Source organism: Equus quagga, chromosome 13 (genome assembly GCF_021613505.1).
Source record: "Equus quagga isolate Etosha38 chromosome 13, UCLA_HA_Equagga_1.0, whole genome shotgun sequence".
Classification (NCBI taxonomy): domain Eukaryota; kingdom Metazoa; phylum Chordata; class Mammalia; order Perissodactyla; family Equidae; genus Equus; species Equus quagga.
Window position 1 is genome coordinate 24,734,101 of NC_060279.1, and position 21,494 is coordinate 24,755,594.

A 21,494-nucleotide genomic window follows, 5' to 3' on the forward strand; every position below is an offset into this window, starting at 1 on the left:
TGAATTTGTGAACTGAGTTCCTCAGTTTAATAAATGTAGGCTTGATTTCAGTTTCAGATTTCCTCAAACTCCCTAAATAGGGAAAGCTTGAGCTCAGTGACAATAGAATGTTTAGAAGTCTAGACGTGTTCACAGAAAAACTTCCAAATCTCACCCATCAAAACGTAAGTGGACATAAATTGAAAGATATCAGGACCTTGGAACCTTTGAAAAAGTTGGAATATTTGAAAAGCCTGGATCTGTTTAAGTGTGAGGTTACTAAACTGAATGGCTACCGAGAATGTCTTCAAGCTCCTGTCCCAGCTGACCTGTCTGGGTGGAGAAGCCTCTGACTCATACCGAGGTGGATGCTGGGAAGGAAGAAGAAGAGGATGAGGATGGTGAGCAGGAAGAGTTTGATGTGAACGAGGATGAAGAGGCAGAAGGGGAGGAAGATGAAGAGGAAGTTAGCGGGGAACTGGAAGAATTTGGACATGCAGATGAAGATGATGAGGACGAGGATGAAGAGGGAGGAAGAAAGCAGAAAAGGTGAAAAGAGGAAGAGAGAAACAGATGCTGAAGGCGAGGATGATCAAGACCCCAAATAACCGGCAAGAAAAGAACTGTTCAGTATTGATTGGACTGCTCATTTGGATTTGTTAGCTGTTTAAAAGGGAAAGGTAGCTGTGATACAAACCCCAGGACACCTACCCACCCCAAGAGCCGAAGAATAGTTCCTGTGACATTCCGCCTTCCTCGGTTTAGTTCCTCTTGGAAATCCACCACCAAGCTTGGGGACTTCACCCCACAAAACTGTAAGCGTTGTTAGGTTTTCATGTAAGACTCTTGCTGTAGCATGGATAGCTGTGATCGACGGTCTGTGGCTACCAGTTGCACTGAGATTCTAACAGCATTTTTACTTTCTGTGCAATAAAGAAGCTTTGTAAATCTTAACATTCGAAAATTAAAAACAAAAATTAAAAAAAACAGAGCTTCCCACAGCAAAGATGTAGCTGGCCCAAAAATCAGTTGTGCTGAGTCTAGAAACGCTGGTGTAAAGGTTCAGGGCATCGCCTTTGTAGCCAGACTGTCTGGGTTTGAATCCAGCTCCATACTTACTGGCTATGTGACCTTGGCCAAGTTGCTTAACCTCTCTGTGGCCCATCTGCAAATAAGGCAAATGATGCTCCCTACTGCATAGTGTTATTGAGAGATTTAAGTGAGTCAGTATATTTGAAGCATTGGAACCATATCTGGCACACAGTAGACACGTGTTTAGAGAGGCAACTGATGCAGTGGTGGAGTGGGTTGACGAGCCAGCCTGTGTGGATGTGAATCCTCCGTCTGCCACTTACCAGGTGTGTGGCTTTGGGCAGTCACTTAAACATACTTGACTCAGATTCTTTATCAGTAAAATGAAGATAATAACAGTATCTACCATTAAGATAACTCTTGTATGTAAAGTGGTTAGAACGACTCACATCATGAAAGCTGTATAAGTACCAGTTGTTATTATTATTGTTATTATTCACTTATTCAAGCATTAAACAAATATTTGGACATCCTGTGTCCAAAGAAGTGAAGGCACTGCCTTAAAGCTGTTAGACAGTAGAATCAGGATTAGGACCACTGACTTATGAAAGGATAGCTCTTTCCAGTATCAGTTTACAACTCTCCTCACTTCTTGGCATCCTGTGTGGCAGAAAGCGAGGGGTCTATCATTCTGGGTAATTATCGCTTTGGAGGCAATGTGGAGAGTGACACTATGACCTGCAGTGTCAGTTAGCAGCTAAGTAACTCCAATGCTGCCTTGAAAACTAAGAGACTGATGGTTGTTTGGTGAGAAAAATCAACAGATGTTGGAGGTGCTAAGCTTGAGTTGTCAATAGTGGAGAAAGTGATTTTAATTTCTTTCTATTATTTTTATTGGAAGAGGTATTTCTTTCTTTTTTTTCTTTTTGCTGAGGAAGATTAGCCCTGAGCTAACATCTGTGCCAATCTTCCTCTGCTTTATATGTGGGTCGCTGCCACAGCATGGCTGGTGATTGGTGTAGGTCTACACCTGAGATCCAAACCCACGAACCTGGGCCGCCAAAGTCAAGCATGCTGAACTTAACCATTAGGCCATGGGGCTGGCCCCTGGAAGAGGTATTTCTTTATTTGAGCATCTTTTTAAAAATTATTTTATTGAGATCATATTGGCTTCTAACATTGTGTACATTTCAGGTGTACATTATCACATTTCAGTTGCTGTGTAGACTGCATTCTGTTCACCACCAATAGTCTAGTTGCCATTCATCACCATATGTATGTGCCACTTTACCCCTTTCACCCTACCCCTACTCTCTTCCCCTCTGGTAACCACTAACCTGTTCTCTTTATCCATGTGTTTGTTTATCTTCTACATATGGGTGAAGTTATACAGTATTTGTCTTTGTCTGGCTTATTTTGCTTAGCATAATACCCTCAAGGTCCATCCACGTTGTTCCACATGGCATGATTTTGTCTTTTTTATGGCTGAGTAGTATTCCATTGTGTATATACACCACATCTTCTTTATCCGTTCATCCTTTGATGGGCGCTTGGGTTGCTTCCAAGTTGGCTGTGGAAGAGGTATTTCTTTAAAAGGCACTCTGTGCAATCATTGTGCTGTTCCAATTTACCTCATCATGATGATAGTAGTGCCTTCTGAAAAGTTTTTCTTTTTGTTTTCTTTTTTTTTTTATTTTGAGATGTAGAAGACAAATAAAGTTTGAGCTTTGTGAGAGCTTATAACTTTTGGAGTAGACATAACCGCTATTGGAAAATGAGCCCGGTTAAGGTTAACACACTTGTTTAAATGACTTTAAAAATTATGTGTTCTTTTAAATGGCTTTGTTAATTAGGTTCTCTTCAATGAGTCACATTGGAGGAATATAATCTGAGGGCTCTCATTATGAAGTGAAGCGAGACCTGGGTTTGCAGACCCGCAAGCCCGTCTACCTTCAGCCAGGCAGAACTGTAAGCAAGTGACCCTCCCTTTCCAACCAAGATCTCAGTAAGCACAAAATAAATAAAAGTAGAAAATTATTTGGAGACCTTTCCAACCTGGGTCTGACCTTTTTGATTCATTTGCAGAAGTAATTGCCTGTGGAAATTGCTCTGTTTTTATCTGTGGTGCTATTAAAACTCTGGTTGAAATAAGGTGGCACAAACTGCATTGTTAATGGGTGACCATGGAGTGGGAGCCGCTGTTTTATTCGACAGATGAGAAGTAGCTGAAAATAACCTTCTGTCTCCCCCGTAAGAATTTTGCTTGTTAAGTGACATTCACCAACGTGGCAGAGTTTCAGTGTGGTATAGGAATTCGTGCTATTCTTAGCAAGATATTAAATGAGTTTTCAGGCTTTTCTTGTTATAAAATAGGGAATGTATGAGTGTTTTATATTCTCTGATTTGGGGAGCATTTTCTGTGCCCAGGGCAGTAGCTGTCCAGCTTGAGGAGGAATGAGGGCATAGTGCTAGCAGGAAATTAGGCCTGAGAATTTGCATTTCTACCAAATGCCCAGGTGGTGTGATGCTACTGGTCCCAGAGCAAACTTTGAGAAGCCCTTGTGTGATATTGTGATTTATAATAAGAAATATATATTTGGTTTTCATCTCTGTTTCTGTCACAGTGCTCCTAAAACCCTTGGAATCTCCTGTGATAAGAGAAATAAAGGTGTCTCTTGTGATGTTAATGAGGCGACTTTTGGCACTCACCCAACATCCAACATCTGGGGCACTTTGCCAGGAGAACCAACCATGTGATTAGAGAGTTGGGACTTTCAGTCCCACTCCCCGACCCCGGGGGAGAGGAGGGTGGCTAGAGATTGAATCAGTCCCCAGTGGCCAGTGATTTAATCAATCATGCCTGTGTAATGAAGCCTCCACAAAACCCCAAAGGGACGGGATTCAGAGACCTTCCAGGTTGGTGAACCGGAATGCTTCCATGTGCCACCATGCCTGGCCCCAAACTCCATGGGGACAGAATCTCCTTTGTTTGGAGCCTCACCTTCTGTATCTCTTCATCTGGCTGTTGACTCTTGTCCCTTAATATCTTTTGTAATAAACCAGTAATCTAGTGAGTAAATGGGTTTCCTGAGTTCTGTGAGTTGCTCTAGCAAATTAATCGAACCCAAGGAAGGGGTTGTGGGAACCTCTGATTCATAGCCAGGCAGTCAGAAGCACAGGTAACAGCCTAGACTTGTGATTGGCATCTGAAGTGGAGGGCAGTCTGTGGGACTCAGCCATTAGCTTAGGGACTCTGAAGCTATCAGAATTGAGTTGAACTGTAGGGCACCCAGCTGGTGTCAGAGAATTGGTGATGGTGTGTGGAAAAACCCCACCCACATTGTATTTGGGTCCAGAACCCATACCTTGTATAATTGAACCTGAGCAAACTCACCTTTTTGGGACAGTCTCTTCAAAAGTTAGTCAAATTCAGCATTTACTGGGCACCCACGGAATGCAAAGGAATATGCCCCTGAAATGACCCCACCGCAATTCCTGCACTCCAGAAATTCTTCTATTTAAGGAAAAGCACAAGCCTATGTATCACAGTAGGATGTACCCACTCAAAGCCAATGGCTGAGGGGACTAGAATCCAAGGCTGATTGATGGAGGGATGTTAACACTGGGGTGGTTCAAGAAAGAAAACTAAGATTTATTTTGGATCTACCCCATACCAGCCAGCATTGTGATTGGCATTTGTCGTGTTAATTCATTAAATCTTCACAGAAACCCTGAGAGGTGGAGATTAGCATCTCCTTTTCATAAAGGAGGAAACTGAGGCTCTTATGATGTAAATTAGTGGCAGGGCCCATACTTCATGGCCACGGTTCCTTCTCTTCAGAACTCAAGTTATTTTCACTATATCATTTTGCTTCCCAGCATAGCACATGACTCACCTGAGTATTCAGCTAATGTTTGTTGAATTAAGACATCTGATGGTTGGGTTAGTGAGGGAATGTTTCCAGAAAACGATAACCTAGAGATGGTCCTTAATCATCTTATTAATTATTGTTATTATTTATTGAGCATTTATTATGCACCAGGTACTGTGATAAGCATTTTATATACATTATCCTACTTCTTAAAAAATAAACTATAAGGTAATTATTAATTCTATTATATACAATGAAATTTACAGAGGGTGAATGATTATCGTGAGGTTGGTAGTGGACCCAGGATTCCAAATTGCAGCTTTTTGTCTCCAAAGCACAGACTCGTTGCATTCTCTTATGTTGGGTTGATCTGCTAACAGGGCAATGAGTAGTTACTTCTTTTTTTCCCATTGTTACCGCTCATTTCTTCCCAGACAACGAGATTTATAGCTATGGATTTCAAGTCACAGGAAATAAGATTTTAAAAGTTAGTTACCAGTTACCATGCCAATATAAACATTATCCTCTCACCCACTCCATCATTATCACATTAGAATAAGCAAAAGCAATAATAGCAGCAAAGACCAAAAATACTACATTAACAAAATTAGACATGTTGCTGTCATGTGTGCTGGAGGAAATGGAAAAAGGACTAATTCTAGTTCCCAGGCCTTCCCTGCCCCCTCTCTCTTCCCCCATGCTTACACTTAGTCTTCCGTCCTTCCTAATTCATGAATAGGTTCATTCAAAGTCATGAAATAATCAATATTTTGGCTGATGTGTCAAGTTCTTAGCATTTATGGATTTTAGAGATTCCTTTGAAGGCCTCTGTTTTTGGATGATGAGCTTGGTTTAAAACATCTCTCTCTGGACTCCAATATTTTCCTGCAATGATAAAATTTGCGTCCAATTATGCAATTCAAAGACAATAGTCCCCATTCAGGCTAGTGTTCCAGGTTACTGTCTTAACAAACTTCTCTCTCATGTGTGTGTTCTTGACAGTTGACTCCAGGGTAACTAACTGAAAGAGAAGATAACATGGAGGGTCTCTGTGTTCCACCTCAGGACTCTGGGTACTTTCTCACAGTATCTTGTTCACCCGACAACCCAGGGAAGTGAGCAGGTGTTTTTCCTTTTGTCAGACTGACAAAAACAGAGAGGGGGAAAAAAAGTAATTTACCTCTGGCCACACAGCTCTAAGTGGCTGAGCTGGAATTTGAACCCAGGAGGGTATAACTCTGAAGACTCTATCTTTTTTTCCTTATCCAATAATATTGTGGGTGCAGAAGTCACTGGGTTCACCTATTGGGATTTGCTGGACTGCTCTTAACTTAGAAAGCAGAAGATCAACTTCCAAGCTCCTTCTCTGCCTTTTTGCTCTATTTGTTGTGTCTCATTAATGTCTTGCAAGTGAAAGGGTGTCTCTGGACTGCTTGGAGCTCTCAGTGCCAATGTTGTGTCTGTTAATGACCTTCCCCTCAAACCCACCAGGGCAGCTACCTGACGTAATGAGCAGTTCACCCTAATCAGATGGCTGGCTAATGGGGAATTGAGGATCATAAGACTGGTGATTTCATTTTAAGGGAAATTCATATAACAAGAGTCTTTTTCTTTTTTTTTCCCCAAAAATAAAGAAAGTAAGTCTCATTAAAATAAGTAGAAGCATGGCATAATCTTAATGGAGATTGAATTTCAGGCACTAGCTTGTTTAAAAGCAGGGATGGAGAGGGCTTTTGCTTCCTCACTTTTTCCTGGTGGTACCTGTGAGATCTGGGGGTGGCAGTGTAGCAAGGGTGGGAGTAGAGTTGAAGGACAGAGAGGGAGAGGGAGGAAGAGAGAGCGAGAATGTTATAGTCTACATTCAGAAAATGGGCTTTTTATAGATAAGCAACTCTTTCCTTTTGATCTACTCTACTCTAAAAAAAGAAATTGGTGAGTAATCCAATGAGCCTTGACCACGAAGAACAAATCAAAACCAACGTTTATGCCTGTAGGGTTTGACAACATATTCTGAAATAAAACATGAGTTGAAATAGAAGATAGACAGTCATAGTACCATGCTTCTCAAAGTTCTCAGCGGAAACAGCATCACCTGGGAACTTGGTAGAAATATAAATTCTCTAGGGCCCATCCAAGACCTACTGAATCAGAACTGGAGATGAGGTCCAAAAACTGTTTTAAATGCCCCCCAGGTGATTCTGATACCCACTGAAGGTTGAGATGGATGACTTAGTGAGTGTGTGGCCTTGGAGTCAGCGAGACCTTGGATTCTGGCCTTTCTGCCTACTGTTTCTCTGATATTGGACTTCAGTTTCCTTATCTGCTAAATATTGGTAATACCCACCTTGAAGTAGTGTTGTGATTTATTACTACATTGCTCTGCGCTCTTGGCTTTGAAGATTTGGAAACTATTTTTCACTTCCAAAAGGGTCACGTTGGGCCAAAACCAGCCATTCCTAACTGCCTTTGCAAACTCTTAATATTGCTGTTGTTAAACACGGCTGACTGAACATACGTTTACATCTAATCACTCCTGAAACCCCACTAAACCAACAACAAAGGAAAGGTTTTTTTAGGGCACAAATCCATAAGGACAAAGAGGATGAGAGGAGAGTAACAAAAATTTGAAAGCTGGAAAGCAATGATTGACTTGGCCAACTCAAGAAAGCTGAACCCTGAGGTGACGGGGGAAATCTAAAAAATAATTTGATTTACAGCAGAACCCCCAAAAGACTGAGGCATTAGTGGCAATAAGTGCCTTTAGGACTGAAAGTGAAGGGGAGCTAAGGAAAGGAGGGCTGCTTGAAAATTTGTCTAAGAAGCCTTTAGCCCCCCAGATGTCCTTCTTCTTTGATGAAGCTGGGTCAATTCCCCTCCTCCACCCACTCAGAAGCCTGGTTTGTTCTCAAGAGAGAGTCACCGTGGGGGACACCATGCACAATGGAAGGCAGAGGTACCATATGAAAACAGGATTAGGGGGAGAGTTTGTACGTGGAATGTTGAGACCTTCAACCTCCCTACTTAATTGCTGAATGCTGCTAACATTTTCCAGACAGCAGATTGAGAGGGTTTTCTCGGGGGACTCTGAGAAGTCCAAAGGGACACTCCTAAAGTTGATGACACCATGAGTTCTTCAACACAAACCCCAGCCAGGTCCCCCTATAGTGAATTCTCACAGTTAACAGTCTCCATTCGTACATACAAAGCTTTTAATCAGTTTTCTAGGGCCCCACTTTTTTTTTTTTTTTTTTTTTTGTGTAGCCAGGATTCCAACCCATAGTCTGGCTTCCTTTTCTGTGTGTGTGTGAGGAAGATTGGCCCTGAGCTAACATCTGTTACCAATCTTCCTTTTTTTTTCTCTCCAAAGCCCCAGTTGTACATCATTAGTGGTAGGTCATTCTAGTTCTTCTACGTGGGATGCCACCACAGCATGGCTTGATGAGCAGTGTGTAGGTCCACACTCAGGATCTGAACCAGCAAACCCCAGGCCACCAAAGTGGAGTGTGCAAACTTAGCCACTCAGCCACAGGGCCGGCCCTTAGGGCCCCACTCTTAAATATGAGCAGATATCTAAGGATTACCACATATTTCTAATATGAAAGGCAGACAAATATAAATAAATTAGGAAACAAAGACCAAACAGGGAGAAGAAAACTTAAAAATATATCTATCATTGATATCCTAAGAAAATAAGAGAAGATACTACGTTAATGAAACAGAGCAGAGTGCTATTAAAAAGAAACAATTAGAGGACAAAAAAAAAAAAAAAACTCATGGGAATCAGAGATATGAGAGTAAATGAAAATTAAATAAAGGGATAGAAAATAAAAGTTGAAGAAATCTCCCATAAAGTGATAGAAAACAGGAGAGAAAATAAGAAAATTAGATTAATCCATGAGTCCAACACCTAAATAGGAGATTTTGGAAAAGAGAATAGAAAATGAAAGAAAAGAAACCATCAAAGAAATAACCCAATAACTGTGTGAGGTGATGTATGTTAACTAAACTTATTGTGGTAATCATTTCTCAATAGATACATATGTCAAGTCATCATGTTATACACCTTAAACTAATACAAGGTTATATGTCAATTATATTGCAATAAAACTAGAACAAAAAAATGGACCAAGAGAATCTTTTATCAACATGCCTTTGAAAACCTACCTCCATTTTGAAGTATTTTGTTTTCCCCTGATTTATCTCTTTCAGTTATTCCCTCTATGTATTCATTCAGCCCATGCTTTTTTAGCCTTGTCTTTTCTGCATTTGGCATAAAAAGGGGGAAAAAAGATGTCAGAGAGTCAGTGTGGCTCTACCCATGTCAATTCATCTTCCATGACCAGCTGTCCCCATCATTGCCAAATGAAGTTGTCAGATGATGAGAAGGGCTGACAAAAGAATAATGGCGTGTTGCTGGGGACTAAGAATACAGGAATGAGCATAGGTTTGAGGGTAGAGTGTTCTTTAAATTCTGTTTTAATATATCATCAGGAATTCTGCATAGAACAAAGTCAGTTTGGATAGACTTATAAATGACAACAGAAGACAATGATTTTTTAATTATTGCACAATGGAAAAAGATTCATATTAACTCTTTCTTTATCTCTAAGCTTTGATACACTTGCAAAAGTGGCAACTTATTATTATTTTTACATCCTTCTTGAGTTTATGAGTAAATTATGTTCTGCAAAATTGTTTATTAGAACTTGTGCCTTTTCCAATAGAAGCAATTTTATGAATAGTGACCAACTTCCTAGAGAAGCCCACAAGTCCGTTTGACCCACTGATTAGTAAAAGTCTGCTGTTGAGGTTCTAATAGCTCTGCAGAAGCTGGTCACCCAGAATGCCAGAGATGCCCTGCTCACCCAGGGTCAGGCTCTCCTCCTCTTCACTTCCCTTCAGTAGCAGGCAGATTAGGTGCCCCTCCAGCTTCTGGTACCTAGAGTAGATGTCCCAAAGAGACAGAGATGGGAGAAGGGAGAGGAGTGTGGCTGATGGCTCTAGAGACTGGTGTGCTAAGGAGAATGGGGAGCTGGGGAACGGGTTAAATGTAGCAGAGAATAGCCAAGGGCTTAGGATGTGTGACCTGCTAAGCTTCTTATTTCCAACTCACTCCTTGACCATTTCTTTTCTGTCCCACCAAAGGTCCTAAGGGTTGAGCTATCTACTTCCTTTTCCATTGCCCTTAGTTTGTAAATTCTGACTAGGATTTCCCCCCATCTTGGGTTCATAGAACAGTCTCTCAATTTCCCTTTGCCCTTGGCTTTTGAGAAAGTGTGAGGGATTTTATTTCAAGCGAAACTAGAAAGCTGACTAGGTACGAAAAGTGTCTATTATATTTATTCTTCCCTCACCCCATCCCACGACTATTATCACCACCCTGCTCATCTGCTCTTTCTCTCCTCTCCTTTTCCTTATCCTTTGATCTGCTGGAGGTAAGTTTGAAAAAAAAAATGAAAGAAAGAAAAGAAAAAGAATTAACCAGAGAAAATTTCCATGAAATGAAGGGCATACATTTCTGGATTGAAAGGGCTTATTGAAAGCCTAGCACAATGGATGAAAACTGAGCATACTTAATTATGAATTTTCAGAGCATCGTGGAAAAAGTTTCTAGAGAGAAAAAACTGGTTCAATATGAAGGATGAGGGATCTGAATGCTTTTGACTTCTCAACATCAAGAGAAGAAAATGGAGAAATATTTCTAAAATTCTGAGAAAAATCATTTCTACTCTATACTCTTACAGCCAGCTAAGCTATTGAGTATAAAAGTGAGCATTTTAGATCTCAAAAATTTTGCTCCCATGTATCTTTTCTCAGAAAGCTATTAGAAATGTCTTCTACTGACAAAAAGGAGTAAACCAGAAATTGTAGGAAAGATGATGGTGTAGGAGGACTCTCATCTCCTCCCATGGACATAACAAATTTACAGCTACCCTTGAAACAGTTACCCCTGAGAGAGAACTGGAAACTGGAAAAAAATCTCCACAACAAGGAACAGTGCTGTCTGAGGTGGAAGAAGCAGAAAGTCCTTTCCAGAGAGGAAAAAGCCACATTCTAGGCATGGTGCTTCACAGCAGGGAGCAATCTTAAGCCACATAGGGGAGCAGCCCTATCTTCCAACACCTGAAACAATTGTGTACTGCCACACCTGGGGCTGGCCCCACGCAGCTGCACTACTGGGAGAGCTAACAACATCCTTGCAGGCCAGAGACGTACAGCAACTGTAAGCCCCTGAGCCTGGCAACCAGCTATGCTGGGGGCCTATTCACTTAACAGAAAAACTTCAGCAGGAATAGGCTGTTAGACCTTGCAGCCAACTGTGTTGGGGCTCCCCATGCCCGATATAGTGACTGAAGGAACCATATAGCAACTACACATAGCTGAGCATTACAATGAACCAGCCAGGGGAACAGCCTAGTCTCCCTGGGCACCTGCAGCAAGAGCAAACCTGCCACAACAGAAGGATACACGTAGCCCACACAGGGCCACACAGGGGACACTCCTGGAACATTTGGAGCTAGTGAAGAGGGAGAAGCATGCTGTTGAGCCTCATAAGGCATCTCTTACATAAGATCACTTCTCAAAGATTGGGAGATGAGGCTGACCTACCTCATACATAGATATAAGCACAGAGAAAGAGGCAAAATGAGGAGGCAAAGGAATATGTTCCAAACAAGGGAACAGGACAAATCCTCAGAAAAAGAACTAAGCAAAACAGATATAAATAATCTATCTGATAAAGAGTACAAACTAATAGTCATAAGGATGGTCACTGATCTTGGGAGAAGAATGGATGAATACAGTTAAAACTTTAACAAAGAATTGAAAAATATAAAAAAAGAACCAATCAGAACTGAAGAATACAATAACGGAAATGAAAAATTCACTAGAGGGACTCAATAGCAGAGTAGATGATGCAGAAGAACAGATCAGTGAGCTGGACAAAAAACTAGAGGAAATCACCCAAGCTGAACAGAAAAAATAATCAAAAAGGATGAGAAAAATCTAAGGGACCTTTGAAAGAACATCAAGCACACTAGCATCTGTATTATAGGTGTCCCAGAAGGAAAAGAGAGAGACAAAGGGGCAGAGAATCTATTTGAAGAAATAATAGCTAAAAACTTTCCTAACCTAAGGAAGGAAACAGACATCCAGGTACAGGAAGCACAGAGAGCACCAAACAAGATGAACCGAAAGAGGCTCACACCAAGACATATTATAATTAAAATGTCAAGAATTAAAGATAAAGAGAGAATCCAAAAAGTTGCAAGAGAAAGGCAACAAGTTACATACAATGGAAAGCCCAGAAGGCTATTGGCGGACTCCTCAGCAGAAGTTTAGAGGGCAGTGGCATGGTATATTTAAAGTGCTGAAAGGAAAAAAACTACAGCCAAGAATGCTCTAATTGGCAAGGTAATCATCAGAATGGAAGGAGAGATAAAGAGTTCCCCAGACAAGCAAAAACTAAAGGAGTTTATCACCAAGAAACCAACCTTACAAGAAATGCTAAAGGGACTTATTTAAGTGGAAAAGAAAACGCAAATAAGAATAAGAAAATTATCAAAAAAACAAAACAATAAAATCACTGGTAAAGGCAAATATAAAGTAAAGGTAGCAGATCAACCATCTATAAAGGTCAAAAGACAAAAGTGCTAAAATTATCTATTTCCATGATAAGAGGGTTATGAGCACACACTAAAAAGAGGTTAAGTATGATATCAAAACCAGAAAATGTGGGAGAAGAGGAGTAAAAGAGTAGAGCTTTTAGCAAAAAGTCAAACTTAAGAGAGCATCAATTTAATATAGATTGCTATATATGTAGGTTATTATGTATGAACCTCACGGTAATCAAAAATGAGAAATCCATAATAAATATACAAAAAATTAAGAGAAAGGAAGCCAAACATAATATTAAAGAAAGCCATTAAACCACAAGGGAAGAGAGCAAGAGAAGAAGAAAGGAACAGAGAAGAACCACTAAAACACCCAGAAAAAAAGTAACAAAATGGCAATAAGTACATACTTATCAATAGCTACTTTAAATGTCAATGACTAAATGATCCAATCAAAAGACATAAGGTGTCTGTTTGGATAAAAAAACAAGACCTATATATACGTTGCATACAAAAGACATGCTTCAGACCTAAAGACATACAAACTGAAAGTGAAGGGATGGAAAAAGATACTCCATGAAAATGGCAATGAAAAAAAAGTTGGAGTAGCAATACTTAGACAAAATAGACTTTAAAACAAAAACTATAACAAGAGACAAAGAAGGACACTATGTAACGATCAAGGGAACAATCCGACAAGAGGATATAACACTTGTAAATATTTGTGCACCCAACATAAGAGCACCTAAATATATAAAGCAATTAACAGACATAAAAGGAGACATAGACAGAACACAGTAATAGTAGGAGACTTTAGCACTCCACTTACACTAATGGATGGATCATCCAAATAGAAGATCAATAAGGAAACATTGGCCTTAAATGACACATCAAACCAGATGGGCTTAGTAGATATATACAGAACATTCCATTGAAAAACCACAGAATACACATTTTTTTCAAATACACATGGAACATCCTCCAGGATAGACCACATATTAGGCCACAAAACATGTCTCAATAAATTTAAGAAGATTGAAATAATACCAAGCATCTTTCCTGACCACTATGGTATGAAACTAGAAATCTACTACAGGAAGAAAATTGGAAAAGCCACAAATATGTAGAGATTAAACAAAATGTTACTAAACAACTATTGGGTCAATGGAGAAATCAAAGAGAAACAAAAAAAAAATACCTGGAGACAAATGAAAATGAAAATATGACATGCCAAAATTTATGAGATGCAGCAAAAGCAGTTCTAAGATGGAAGTTTATAGCAATACAGTCTTACCTCAACAGACAAGAAAAACTCAAATAAACAACCTAACAGTGCACCTAAAGGAACTGGAAAAATAATAACAAACAAAGCCCAAAATCAATAGAAGGAAGGAACTTATAAAAATCAGAGTAGAAGTGAATGAAATAGAGACTAAAAACAATAGAAAAAAGTGAATGGAAGTAAGAGCTTGTTCTTTGAAAAGATAAACAAAATTGACAAACATTTAGCTAAACTCACCAAGAAAAAAAGAGAGAAGGCTCAAATAGGATCAGAAATGAAAGAGGAGAAATTACAATGGACATCTCAGAAATAAAAAGATTATAAGAGAATACTATGAAAAGCTATACACAAACAAATTGGGTAATCTAGAAGAAATGGATGAATTCTTAGAATCATACAACCTTCCAAAATTGAGTCAAGAAGAAATAGAGAATTGGAATGAACCAATCACCAGTAAGGAGATTGAAAGAGTAATAAAAAGCCTCCCCCAAAATAAAAGTCCAGGACCAGACAGCTTCCCTGCAAATTCTACCAAACATTCAAAGAAGACTTAATACCTATCCTTCTTAAACTCTTCCAAAAAATTGAAGAGGAGGGGAAGCTTCCTAACTCATTCTATGAAGCCAACATTACTCTGATACCAAAACCAGACAAGAACAACACAAAAAAAGAAAATTATAGGCCAGTATAACTGATGAACATCAATGTAAAAATCCTCAACAAAATACTAGCAAATGGAATACAATAATACATTAAAAAGATCATACACCATGATCAAGTGAGATTTATTCCAGGGATGCAGGGAGGTTCAACATGCACAAATCAATCAACATGAGACATCACATTAACAAAATGAAGAATAAAAATCACAGGATCATCTCAATAGATGCAGAGAAAGCATTTGACAAGATACAGCATCCATTTATGATAAAACTCTGAATAAAATGGGTACAGAAGGAAAATACCTCAACATAATAAAAGCCATATATGACAAACCCACAACCAATATCATCCTCAGTGGAGAAAAACTGAAAGCTATCTGTCTAAGAACAGGAACCAGACAAGGATGCCCACTTTTGCCACTCTTATTTAACATAGTATTGGAATTCCTAGCCAGAGCAATCAGGCAAGAAAAAGAAATAAAAAGGATGCAAATTGGAAAGGAAGAAGTGAAACTGTCACTATTTGCAGATGACATGATTTTATATATAGAAAACCCTAAAGAATCCACCAAAAAAACTTTTAGAAATAATAAGTGAATACAGTCAAGTTGCAGGATACAAAATCAGCATACAAAAATCAGTTGCCTCTATATACTAACAATGAAGTAGCAGAAAGAGGAATTAAGACTATAATTCCATTTACAATTACAACAAAAAGAATAAAATACCTAGGAATAAATTTAACCGAAGATGTGAAAGACCTGTACACTGCAAACCATAAAACATTGTTGAAAGAAATTGAAGAAGACTCAAAAAAGTGGAAAGATATTCCATGCTCTTGGATTGGAAGAATTCACATAGTTAAAATGTCCATACTTCCTAAAGCAATCTACAGATTCAATGCAATCCCTATCAAAGTTCCAATGACATTTTTCACAGAAATAGAACAAAGAATCCTAAAACTTATATGGAACAAAAAAAGACCCGGAATAGCCAAAGGAATCCTGAGGAAAAAAAACAAAGCTGGAGGCATCACACTCCCTGATTTCAAAATATACTACAAAGCTATAGTAACCAAAACAGCATGGTACTGGCACAAAAACAGACACACAGATCATGGAACAGAATCAAGAGCCCAGAAATAAACCCACACATCTACAGACAGCTAATTTTTGACAAAGTAGCCAAGAACATAAAATGGAGAAAGGAAAGTCTCTTTAATAAATGGTGTTGGGAAAACTGGACAGCCATATGCAAAAGAATGAAAGTAGACCATTATCTTACACCACACACAAAAATTAACTAAAATGGATTAAAGACTTGAATGTAAGTCCTGAAACCATGAAACTTCTAGAGGAAAACATAGGCAGTATGCTCTTCATCATCAGTCTTAGCAGCATATTTTCAAATACCGTGTCTCACTTGGCAAGGGAAACAATAGAAAAAATAAACAAATGGGAATACATCAAACTAAAAAACTTCTGCACAGCAAAGGAACCATCAACAAAATGAAGACAACATAACAATTGGGAGAAAATATTTGCAAACCATATATCTGATAAGAGGTTAGTATCCAAAATATATGATGAACTCATACATCTCAACAACAAAAAAACAAACAATTAAAAAATGGGCAAAAGATCTGAACAGACGTTTTTCCAAAGAAGATATACAGATGGCCAACAGACACATGAAAAGATGTTCAGCATCACTAATTATTAGGGAGATGCAAATCAAAACTACAATGAGATATCACCTCACACCTGTCAGAATGGCTATAATTAAGAAGACAAGAAATAACAAGTGTTGGAGAGGATATGGAGAAAAGGGAACTCTCACACACTGTCAGTGGGAATTCAAACTGGTACGGCCACTGTGGAAAAGAGTATGGAGATTCCTCAAAAAATTAAGAATAGAACTACCATATGATCCACGTATTCCACTGCTGGGTATTTATCCAAAGAACATGAAAACTCGAATGTGTAAAGACATATGCACCCCTATGTTCATTGTGGCATTATTCATAATATCCAAGACCTGGAAAGAACCCAAGTTCCCATCAAGTGGCGAATGGATAAATAAGATGTGGTCTGTATACACAATGGAATACTACTCAGCCATAAAAAAGATGAAATCTTGCCATTTGTGGTAACATAGATGGACCTTGAGGGTATTATGCTAAGTGAAATAAGTCAGAGGGAGAAAGTCAAATACCATATGATCTCACTCATAAATATAAGACAAAAACAATAACAACAAACAAACACATAGAGACAGAGATTAGGCTAGAGATGACAGAGGGGAAGAGGGGAGAAAGGAAGGCAAAAGGAGTAACGGGGCACATGTATATGATGATGGATGGTAATCAGTCTTTGGGTGGTGACCATGATGTAATCTACACAGAAATTGAAATATAATGATGTACACCTGAACTTTATATATGGTAGAAACCAGTGTTACCTCAATAAAAAAAAAACTTTGGGATCATAAAAAAGAAAAAATAAAAGGAGTAAATCAAGAGGGCAGACAACGTGAGGTGCAGAAATTGGGAGATCTAACCTGAATAAGTGAAGTGGCTTCTCAAGATGATGGAGCAGAGACCTCCACATGGCTGGTGATGGAACAGTTCAAAGCCAGTAGAGATTTCTTTATGAAAATGAAATGGATAGTCTAACTGATGTGCTTAATATATTAAGAATAAACTTATTTATCTGTGGGAGAGGTTGGAGTCAAATTAGTGATAAGTAAACTAAACCAATGGAAAGTTGAAGACCTAATATTATTAGCTACAGGGAAAAGAAAACATTGCAGAAAAGGAAAAGTAACTATAGATACTACATGGCTTAGCTGTGGATAGCATTCACCTAGTTATAATAATATAATGCAGATAATTATGTAACCAAATGATTACATGACTATATTGGGAGAGTGGAGCAGTGGGAAAAGGTGTGAGAGATGAGTGTGACATTGGAGGTGAGGAGAGAAAAGAGCTAAATTCTCAGAGGTCGAGGGATAATGCCGGTAATTGAAATATCAAGGCATAACGATTTGAGCATGACATTCAAATATGGAGATTAGTAGCAAAGCAATCAGCTAGTACAATTGAAAGTGGGTGCTTCTAAGAACAGGAAATTGGGTGAAAAGAAAGAAGGCTTAGGGACAAAGGACTTTTTAAATGTCTTGGCATTTAACTCTTTAAACTGTGTATATGTACAATGTATACAGAAATAAACACTACATTTTTAAAAGAGAAACAGAACCAAAAAGTTTTGCCACTCATCCCCTAAATTCCATATGGCAATTTCTAATTAAGGGCCAGGGAATACATCTTGTTTTTCTTTGGGTGGGACCCAGAGCTCTTTCAATATTAACTGTAAACCACTCAGATAAGGAAAGAAACCTCCTCTTATCCAAATCATCATTTTGCCTTTCGCTTGGGAGAGGCCTCCTGACTTCTTTCCCAAAATGAAGGGACACCACTAATCCACATTTAGAGTCATCCAGAGCATCCTCGGCACTGTGAGGTCCAGTCATGGAAGTGACATTGCAGTCTCCCTCTCTTCCTCCCCACGTCACACTCAAATATCTATTCAAGTGATAGCTGGACTTAGATATCTTCTCTCTCAGTGAGGTTGTGTGTATTTTAGGACATATGCTTTATATATAGGTATCAACAAAGAAAATGTGTACATAAAAACATATAACTCAACCATGTAAAACTAAAGAAGGGGCACTGAGAGCAGGATTATCCATTTTTAATAATAATAATATTTCATAATAGTGATAATAATTGAATAAGGCTCTCCTGAGGACCCTTAATCTTCCAGAATACCTCAGAAGCAGGTGGGACAGGAGCAGCCCTGGACCATAAATGACAGGCACTGCATCACTGCCTTAGCTGTCTGATCAGCACACCAGCGTCTCAGACCTGTGCCTGGTTCCCAGGTCATGGACAAGAGAGCCATTCTTACTGTATTGATTTGGTGTTACTATTTCCTTTTTTGTTTTGTTCTGTTTTGTTTTGGTGGGAAGATTGGCCCTGAACTAACAACTGTGCTAATCCTCCTCTATTTTGTATGTGGGACACTGCCACAGCATGGCTTGATGAGTGGTGTGTACGTCTGTGCCAGGGATTTGAACCAGCCATCCCAAGGCTGCTGAAGTGGAGTGCACGAACTTAACCACTATGACACCAGGCCAGCCCCCAGTGGTACTATTTCTTTAAGCTCAAGATTAAATTAATTTTCTGACAGCCTTCTGAGAAAGGCACCTCTACTCTTCACGTATGACCTCTGGTTCGCTGTGGACCAGAAAACAGAGCTGAGGCAGGACTGCTATGCAGGCTTGTTGAGTTAGGGTCAGACTCACTGGGAACTGGGCAGCCAGCCCAGACTCTGGGAGGTTGGTTCTGAGCATGTTCAGTGACTTTGCTGGGATGGAGGAAGTAGGAGCTTAGACCCTGTGATATATGAGGTTATTTATGAGCTTAGAAGAGCTGGTGTCTGCATTATTCAGGCTTTTAACTACTTCTGCTTTTCATCTGACTGCTCTGTTCAGATTGACAGCACTCCCTGGTACATCTCTGGAGGCGGCAGCAAGCGCTCCCATCCTCATTCACAATTCTCTTCAGGTGGATTTGTGTCCTCAGTTTTTCAGGCAGACATGTCCAGCACTAGCACTGCTGGACAGATTCAGCTGAAGATTTCCTTCCCTTACTTCTAGATCCATGCCTTTCTCTCTTATTTTTTCCCCTCCCTTATAGTCTGTCACCTAACCCTGAGTAAGATTATTAGAAAGAAATTATTGTGGCATGTCTATACAATGGGATAGTATTCATCAATAAAAAAGAATGACCTATTGATACACACAAGAATTCATCTCAAGGCGTCTTGCTAAGTGGAAAAAGCCAATCTCAAAAGGTCACATACTGTATGATTCCATTTATATAATGTTCTTGAAATGACATAATTATAAAAAAAGGAGAAGAGATTAGTGGTCGCTAGGGGGAATGTGAGTAGAAAGGAGTAGTGCAGGGTAATCTCTGTGATAATGGACCAGTTCTGTATTTTGAATGTGGTGCTGGTTACACGAATCTACACGTGTGACAAAATGACACAGAATTACACACATCCTTGAAGCAGTGTAAATCTTCTGGTTTTGATAGTGTGCTCTGGTTATGCAACATGAACCACTGGGCGGAAACTGGGGGAGAGGTACATACATGGACTCTCTCTCTACTATCTTTACAGCTCCTTGTGACTTATGGTTAATTCGAAATAAAACATTTTTTTTCTTAAAAAGAAGAATGCACTATTTTTACATTTAATAACATCGTTGGATCTCAGAGTAATTATGCTGAATGAAAGAAGCCAGTCAAAAAGAGTACAAAAGAGAAATATGGATAAATTGGACTACATCAAAACTAAAATCTTTCAGGTTGCAAATGATACCACACAGAGAGTGAAAAGATGGGGCCGGCGTGGTGGTGTAGTGGTTAAGTTCCCACGCTGCGGTTCTGTGGCCTGGGGTTTGCAGGTTCGGATCCCAAGTGTGGACCTAGCACAGCTCATCAGGCCATGCTGTGGCGGCATCCCACATAAAATAGAGGAAGATTGGCACAGATGTTAGCTCAGCGACAATCCTCCTCAAACAAAAAGAGGGAGATTGGCCACAGATATTAGCTCAGGGCCAATCTTCCTCACACACACAAAAAAAGAAACTGAAAAGACAACCCATAAAATGTGAGAAAGTATTTGCAAATCATATAACTGATAAAAGATTTGTATCCAGAACATATAAAGAATACATAATTCAATAATAAAAGGGCAAACAACCCAACTGAAAAATGGGCAAAATATTTGAGTGGACATTTCTCCAAAGAAGATACCTGAATGGCCAATAAGCACATGAAAAGATGCTCCACATCATTAGCCATCAGGGAAATACAAATCAAAACCACAATGAGGTAGCAGTTCACACTCTCTAGGATGGCGCTAATCAACAAGACAGATAGAAATAAGTACTGATAAGCATATGGAGACCTTTGGAGCCCAATACATCATTGATGGAAATGCAAAATGGTGCAGTGACTGTGGAAAACAGTTTGGCCGTTCCTCAAATGTTAAACATAGTCATCATATGACCCAGTAGCTCCACTCCTAGGTATATATCCAAGAGAATTGAAAACATGTTCTTACAAAAACTTGTTCATGAGTGTTCATAACAGCATTATTCATAATAGCCAAAAACTGAAAATGACTCAAAGGCCCACAAACTGATGACTGGATAAATGAAATGTGGCATATCCATACGATGGTATATTCTTCAACAATAAAAAGGAATGAAGTGTTGATACATGCTACACCGTGGACGAACCTTGAAAACATTGTGCTAAATGAAAGAAGCCCACATATTGTATGATTTAACTTATGTGGAATGTCCAGGATAGGCACATCTATAGAGACAAGAAGTAGATTAATGGCTGCCCAGGGCTGGGGGATGCAGAGGGTAGGGGAGAAGGGCAATGACGGATAATGGGTACGGGGTTTCTCTTGGGGGGCATGAAAACATTCTAAACTTAGATTGTAGTGATGGTTGCACAGCTCTATAAATATGCTAAAAGCCATTAAATTGTATACTTTAAATGGATGTATTTTGTGGTATATGAATTATATCTTAATAAAGATGTTTAAAAAGTGAGTATACTGTATGATTCCATTGATATAAAATTCTTGAAAATGCAAGCTAACCTTTGGTGATAGAAAACATCAGCAGTTGCTTGGGGAGTGGAAGATGGGGAGCGGGGAGGGGTGGGAAGAAGGGATTATCAAAGGACATGAGTAAACTTTTGGGAGTGATGAGATGTTCACTATCTTGACTGTGGTGGTGATTTTATGGGTGTTTACATATGTCAAAACTTATCAAAATTGTATACTTTAAACATATGCAGTTTATTATATATCAATAATAATCCAAATTTTTTAAAAAGTTTTTTCAAAAAGCTAGAGCAAAAAAATGTGAAATTTACTAATTTCGCAAATATTTGTTGAGTACT

The 21,494-nt window shown here is 39.1% G+C and overlaps 1 protein-coding gene across 1 annotated transcript in view; it reads left to right on the forward strand.

The window, feature by feature from the left end:
- The window catches only part of KCNH1 (potassium voltage-gated channel subfamily H member 1), a 357,626-nt gene that overhangs the window by 225,970 nt on the left and 110,162 nt on the right, over positions 1 to 21,494 (forward strand). The gene's annotated exons all lie outside the window — the stretch shown is intronic.